This window comes from Pinus tabuliformis, chromosome 4_1, assembly GCF_031772625.1.
Source record: "Pinus tabuliformis cultivar Carrire ecotype Pingquan chromosome 4_1, CPIR1, whole genome shotgun sequence".
Classification (NCBI taxonomy): domain Eukaryota; kingdom Viridiplantae; phylum Streptophyta; class Pinopsida; order Pinales; family Pinaceae; genus Pinus; species Pinus tabuliformis.
Genome location: NC_142303.1, coordinates 881,665,799 through 881,674,048, shown reverse-complemented (window position 1 = coordinate 881,674,048; position 8,250 = coordinate 881,665,799). Strand labels below are relative to the sequence as shown.

Sequence of the window (8,250 nt, the reverse complement as noted above, 5' to 3'; positions counted from 1 at the left end):
TACATGGGATGAAATTCTTCCATGTGTTCAACATATCTATAACAACCCTCAATAGCTCTGTTAGACACAAACCTTTTTAGGTCTACTTAGGGTTTCATACATTGGCCCCAATTGATGCAGCTTTTCCCATTGCATATTCACTTACAGAGTCTTATCATGCTCAAGCAAAGGTATATAGAGTAGATAATTTTGTGAAATGGATCCAGTACCTCCAACAATAAGTTCATGATATCCTATAGAAAGACAATGTCAAGTACAAGCAACAACTTTACCAACATTAGGTTCCATACAAGTTTCCATTTGGTGATGAGTGCTGGAAATATTGTTTTCATTTATGTCAAATATAGGGGATACTAATTATGTCCAAGGTGAAGATTGAAAAATAAAGATTGTTGGAAATATTGTTTTTGGACTTTGATGCCCATTTGGATACCCTGTATTTGAAGGAATTTGATTATAATTACCTAGATCAAATGGGATCATAGGAAATGTGGTTGGAAATATTATTTTGATACCTTTCAAATGGTATATATAACTCCCTCTAATTCCATAGTAATGAGGACATATGAAATATTTTTTTAATATGACCCAATCAAAGTACAAGCATATTGAACCAACCAGTTTTACAAATCAACCCCATAAGTGTACATGAAAACACTATAAATAAAAGGAATATGAGTGCATTTTAACACCACCCAATAAAGAAGAGATATGAGGTCATGAGAGGAGATATGAGGAATAAATTTTGAGGAGAATCTTGGAGTATAAAGTTAGAATAAAAATGTATTTTATGGGTTGAATAAGCCATCTTGGCATTTTTGCTATAAATTTTTTGTTGAATGTTTCATATTGTGAAATGTGGATACTTTATTGCAAAATTGATTAATGGAAACTTCAATGAAAAGGGGATATTTTTGGAAAATTTGTTTGATGTCAAAGATAAGGAGAGAACACTTATGTCGAAGTTAAATATTGGAAAATGAAGATTGTTGGAAATATTGTTTTTGGACTTTTGATGCCCCATTTGGATACCCTATTTTGAAGAAATTTTTACTCCAATTACCTAGCTTAAATGGTAGAATAAGATATATGGTTGGAAATCCTATTTTGAGACTTTTCCATTGGTATATCAAACTCCCTCTAATTCCATAAGAATGAGGAGACTTGAAATATTTTTTTAGGATGACCCTACCAAAGTATAAGCAGGCCAACCTGGGTCAGTTTTACAAGTCAACCCCATAAGTGAATGGAACAAAAATATAGGTAAAGAGAATATGAGTTAATTTTAACACCATAGAAGCAAGGAGAGAGCTGAGGTTGCAAGAGGAGCCAATGACTAATTTTTTGGAATGATTCTTGGAGTCTAAATGTGGAAGCAAATATGTGATTATGCGGAGAATGAACCATCTTGGAATTTTTGCTATAAATTTTCTTATGGAATGTTTCATAATATGAAATGTGGAGGCTATATAGAAAATATATTCATGTACTTGTGGTTAAAATTTCATAGCTTGGTTTACTACACTTTCGAAGATATGCTCTAAGGAATTTAGGCCTCTTGAATGCTCTTAAAATCTTCCTCAAACATGTCAACTTGATGTTTTTGCTATAACGTTCTTTTTGGGATGTTTCAGAATGTGAAACTTGGAGGATACAATAGAAGATTTCATGTACCTGTGATTAAAGTTTCAGACCTTTTTTCTCTACAATCTTGGAGATATGGTCTGAGGAATTTAGGCTTCCTTAATGCTCATAAAATCTACTTCAAACAAGTCAGCTTGATCATTTTTTTTAACCTTCTTTTTATAATTTTTTGGACTCTTAAATATAGAGGAGAAAAAGAAGATATCTCAAGACATATGTGGTAGAAATTTCAAACATTTGTTTGCTATAATTTTGGAGATATGGTGTGAAGAAATGAGTGTTCTTGAATGCTCTGGAAATTTTCTTCAAACATGCCAGCTTCGTATTTTCACCATAACTTTCTTTATGTGGTGTTTTAGACTTTGAAATTTGGAAGAGGAAGAAAAGCGATCTAAAGGTACCTATGTTAGAAATTTCATACCTTGTTTCAATATAGTTTTAGAGATATGATCTAAGGAAGTTAGTGTTCTTGAATGCTCCTAAACCTTGCTTCAAATAGGTCTGCTTGGCATTTTCTTTCTCAGATGTTTTAGACTATGAAAATTGGATGAGATAGAGGAGAGATACCTAGGTACCCATGGTATAAATTTTAGAACCAGATTTACAAAATTGGATATGTGGTATGTTGTGCAAGTTCATTCTTTGGAAGAATAAAAAAGCAACAAGTTTTGGGAGTAGACCTGATGAAGGAAGAAGAAACAGGCAAACCTAGTGAAAGTAGAAGAAATTAACAGACCTAGTGATATTAGAAGTAGAAATAAGACTTAGTGAAAGTAGAAGAAACTAACAGACATTGTGAAGAAGAAAGTAGACTTAGTAAAGTAGATTAATGCATACAAATATTTGCAGCATAGGGGATTGATGTCTCCTATGGGTGGGTGCCTACAAAGAAGTAGAGGGGACTAGTGTCTATTGTATGTTGGTGCCTACAAATCAACATAAGCAATTGGTGTCCCTTATAGGTTAGTTCCTACAAAGAATTAAAGGTAATTTATGCCTCCTATAGGTTGGTGCCCACAAAGCATCCCAGGGGATTGGTGTCTCTTGTAGGTTGGTGCCTATAAAGTAGTAGAGGGGTTTGGTGTCTCTTATAATTCGGTGCCTACAAAGAAGAAAAATGGATTGGTTTTTCTTGTATGTTGGTTCATACAAATTGATGTAATAGTAGGTTGGTTCCTATAAGATATTTCATATAAATAAGTTTTCTAGTTTTCTCCCATAAGGGTTTCCATGTATATATTGTGTTACTTGTTCATCTTATGAGATTGATATTCATAATGTTTGACTAGATTTAATAAGTAAAAGATTTTATTATATTGATTCACCCCCCTCCCCCTCTCAGTATAATTGTGATCCAAATGGGAAATGGCATCCACCCATGGTATCTACTCATGGTATTCACCCATGGTATTGTAACACAAAAATTCTATAAAAATGAGCCCCACTTTGTAACAGGATACATTAGTCAAGGATAATGTAGTGCTAAATGATTCCTCCATTTTAATAAATAGTTATTTTCTTTCTTATGTTTTGAGGCATTCACTTTTTGTTTTCGATTCAATGTTTGGGGTAAATCTATAGGTTTTCTCTCCTATTTCTCTCCACATTCATGGCTCCTAGATCTTAGCCCCCCAAGATCCAAATCAGTGGTATTAGAATAGGGGATGGCTCATGAAATTGGGTTTTGATTTCAAAGCTTTTGAACTAATGGTTTCTATTAATTTTTTGGCTAGAGAATTCACATTCTCAAAAATATTTTCATTTTCACAAATACAACAACTTTTTTAGTTCTTCGCTATGCAATGCTTCATAATTTCTAGAATCTCTTCACCTTAGAACAATGGTATATCATGTTTCATCCATAAGGTGATTTATATATTAGTCATTTGGTCCTTCAATGTGGCTAACAAGATTTAAGGTTGAATAAGCTTCAATACCCACATAAACAACTGCATTGAATGGTGGACTTTCCATTCCACGAGGTGATGGGAGTATAGAGAATATGTTTGAGGTTGATTGTATTTGCCAAAATTGTTTCATTATTTCTTCAACCATGATAGCTACTAGATCAACTAGCCTCAAGAACACCAATAGAGGCACCTGGACTTCATCAAATTCAAACCTTGGAAAAACCAAGGAACCATAGGGTTTCCTTCACCATTTGGCTCCCCTGCTTACAAGAATGGATTTGGGGTCCCAAAAGCATGATTTCAACTCTTTAACCAGCTTTCGTAAAGTAATGGCGGGGATTTTGGTGGGCCACCATTGCCTCTTCATCTACCAGATGACCCACGATATGAGTCGATATATTTCCCTCATGTCAACATCTTAGTGATTTCAAGAAATAAATCTTGGTGCGTGGACACCATTTGCTTCAAAGTCGAGGCCATCACCCCCCCCCCAAAAAAAAAGACTAGCTCACCATGTTTCGAGCTTTCTATAGGGAAGAGCTCGATGGAACCTGCCAAAGTCTCTTGTCAAATTTGTTATATAGAGAGGTAGTTGTAGGGCCTATTTACAGACATCCCTAGGGTAGCATGACAGATGTTGACATTACTCAGATCACCTATGATCCTCCCAAGATTGTAAGAAAATGGATCATGCATGTAAAATCAGCAGCGTGACTACAACATGCTCATCTTTGCGATGTTCTAGGCTTCTACATCTACATCTCAGCCCTATATTCGAACCCAAAACCCTCATCAGAGTAGTTGGTGGTTTATTTCGGGATGCACCAATGATAGCCTAGACCATCTGTTCTACAAAAGGACTTTTGATAACCCAATATTGGATTGGATTTTTAGAATTAAGGTTACATTTGACATAGTTCAAGGCCTGGAATTTCAGCATAGAATTTCACCTATTCAGGTTTTTTTTTATGGTTCGGGACCCGCCAACATGTCAAGGGATCTCCCCGGTAAGGATTGCCAACTAGACCTCAAACCTTTTAGAGTAGGAGTCCCAACAGTGGGTAGTAAAGTATTTCCTTGACTAAGTTTGATAAATTTGTTGGAATCAAGTGTGTGACCTTGCAGCGAGTCAAGTGAGATGCATGGGGTTTATAACACATAGAGGGGGAAAGGAAGTGTGTCCCTTAAATGCCTGCACTAGTATATAGCCTGAAAGGAACACACGAGAAAAATGAAATCATAGGTTGGAAGCAAAATAGTCCACAATCCAAAGTGATGGGCTAACACAACAACACGTCTTCAACAAGATTCATACAATTGCATACAAAATAGTTCATACACAAATGCATAAGTTAAATAACATACATTTCTAAAGTAACCAAAATATTCAAACTACAATAACAGCATATGCATGAAAACATTTTGGCTCAGTTATATTATTAAGTGAAAGTTCCATCCATACATACACCATTGACAACCACTAGCCCCAATAGTGGAACATTATAGTCAACGCCACCTGCTCCTCCAAAGAGATGTACTCGCTTTATGCTATGGAGAAGCCAAGGCTCATCATGATACTCTCCAAGCCTTCTCTAACCAATGCCTAGACAAAATCTAGGCTCCCAAAAGCCTCTACTATGAGTTATGAGGTTCTATATATAACAAAGGGTGGGGTGACCCTTAACATTCCCCTTTGACTCTTGGATTACCCTCATGACTCTTCACATTACATAGTAATTTTTTACATTCCATTAATGACACTTGGAATTTCACTTACAATATATTTACAAATAATAATACAATTTCGACATATACCCATGTGGGACAAAATAGGCTTGAGTCATCCTGACAAGACAAACAACATCACTCGGGATCTTGGGGAAATACCAACTTGGAAAAATCCTCTTGATGGTCTTCGGTGACGAATTGATACCAATCTCGGTACTACGCTATTGTGTCCCCGAACTATTTGTTGATGTCTTTCTCAAAACAGACCCTTGCCTCCATGGATTTTGGGTATATGGTTTTGGAACCTCTATCCAACTCATCTTGAAGCATGCCCATCATTGTCTTGAGTGTGGCTAGACCACCGATGTACTTCTGCATGTTCTCTGTGCTCAGCTAAAAATCATCATTGGTGGCCTCATGTGTCAACTGCTCTATGTACCTGTCAACCTCCAGTAGGACTTGGTTCTTCTTGATGGCTTGAGTGAGGCTTTCGATTGAAGGGATCATATGTGTCCTCACTATGACATCTAGACTCTTGAACAACCATGCATAGGAAGCCTCAATTTTGGTGATGAGCGGAGGGAGCTACTCATAGTTCTAGATCAACATTTGAATCCATGCCTTGCCTAGCTCTGCCTACGGCTTCATTATCTTCTGCAAGTAAAGCGGGGATACCTTGTACCTCATTGTCCATTCTTGTACATGTGTGATAGCGGCGTGGATGTCTTTGAGAGTTTGGGTTGTCTTTGCACATTGCTGCTAAAAACTGTATAGATGGACAACCGCTTTGTCCATGGTGACAATTCTGCCATACATTGTTTGCATGGTGACTCAAGAGTTGATACTTCAGCAAGTATCACTTTCTTCATTTCTACCATAGAATATCCTGCGGATTTCTCTGTTCTCTGCCTGGCCTTCTGCAAGTCCTTTGCCATTTGATCATTCTTTGCTATCAAGAACTTGACCGTTGAACTCGTGGCTTCTGCATAAGCCTTAGAAGCATTGACCATGGCAGTTGGATGTCTTCTAACATCTACAACAATCACCCTTTCCTCTATGTGTGAAGGTCGTGCTTGATCAGCGAGAAGCTGCTTTCTTCATGCCTATACAATCCTTTGTCATGACTCATCAAATGACATATTGTACACATCCATCTTTGGATCATCATCAAGGAGGAAAACTTCTCCTTGCTCGCTCGGGACTGGTTCTGATTCTGGAGGTGGTGGAGACTATGGGGTGACCTCGGATGCTCTCGACATGAGGTCGGTGTCTTGGTCCTATGGCTCCTATTCCAACTCCATATCTATTGCTTCAACCATCTACTCAATCTGCTGAGAAAGTTCCCGAACCTACACCTGCTCACCCTCTTCTTCATCTGTTGGTTGCTCTGATTCCTCAACCTGTATAGGCACAGTTTTCTCTGTCATTGCGCCTTGCCTTTCCTCCTATTCCTATTTTTGCTTCTCTTCCCTTTCTCTCCTCCTGAGCTCCTGCTCTTCTTTCAACTTCTTTTATGTTTCCTGCAACTTCCTTTCTGCATCTTCCAACCTTTGTTTCTCTCTCTTCCTCCATTCTATTATCCTTTCACATTGTCGCATCTTAGCCTCTATCTCCAAAGCTACTTTCTCAATAAGAATATCTTCTCTGAAATTGTAGCTTTGCTCAACCTCTGCACTCTCGACAATCTTCCTCTTGCCTTTGTCTTGTGTCAGTTTGCTTCTCATTGTTGTTGTTGTTGTTTCTTCCTATGGTGTCGTTGCTTGTAGTGTTGGTTCCATTCTATAGCCATGTTGACCAGTTCATTAAGCCTAAAGGAGTCGTAGCAATACCTCCAAGGGTCTTCCTTTAGCTAATGACATGCCCCGTGGATCCATGGATAGTACACCTTCGTACAGTGGTTCTTGCATATGCAGTTCATACAAATTGAAACTCTTGGTGCCAAACTCAAACCTCTTCAAGTCCTCGGCCTCGACATTTGCATCCTTCAAAGCATGGATCTCATACAATCCAATCTGCAAAGGAAGAGTGGGCCATGGTGCCTTCTTCCTCGTGTGTATTCCTTCTAATAACCCTATGGAGATGTGATATGAAACCTCTTTCATGAGCAAATTATTCGTGGAAAACCTTGGTAGCAAATGCAGAGGCTTCTCTCTGCCAAACATCCTGATGAAGGTGCCACTGGGTGAGGCGTACCAATCTGCAATATTAAGCAATGCCTGCATCGCTTCTTGGGACATGCAAGATGGATCTTGTTCGAATATCATCTTGTAAATCGGGGTGATGAAGTGGTCAGACAACCTCATCATGACTCCTCGGTAGCTACACTCAAATAACAACTTGCAATAGATGTTCACATCATCATCTGATGGTGTCCATATCCAACCCATGCCAGTAAACTGTTGATGGGCATAGATTGCATCAAGCAAGTTCTTAGGCAGACTCTAGGCATTAGACACATGCACTTTTAGCTAAAGAGCCAACATGTTCGACTAGTTGAATGGCCTCCTTCGTTTGCCAACTAATTCAACATAACCACCCAACTCTGTGGAAAGGTCTTTGTGGCCTCTTGACCATACAAGTGGCATGCAAAGATGACCAAGAGTTGGTAGGCCTTCCTAAGTGACTTAGTCTTGTAGACCTGGTTGGTGTTGCCCTGAACTTTGATGGCTCTTTTACCCAATGCTTCATGATGCCTCTAGTGTTCACATTGTTGTTGGGAGTATAAAAGAGTGCATCCATGTGGTTCACTAGTTGTGGAAAGTGATACATCTAATGGTATTTTTTTGTCTTAAAGGTGGCAAGTTGAATTCCACTAGCACTGCTCAATGTTGTCGTCTCGAGATCAATATGTGAGACAATCCAGTGAATGATGTTTGCGCACGGGAAGGCGGGTTACCTGCATGAAACCTTGTACAAGCTTGACTTGTGAATGTTGACATAAACCTGTCGATCTTCCAGATCTTCCTTG

General features: G+C 38.4%; 1 pseudogene; it reads left to right on the top strand.

Moving 5' to 3' along the window:
* The first annotated feature begins 3,697 nt into the window (after positions 1-3,697).
* Positions 3,698-8,250, top strand: part of LOC149179008 (uncharacterized) — a 45,071-nt pseudogene continuing 40,518 nt past the window's right edge.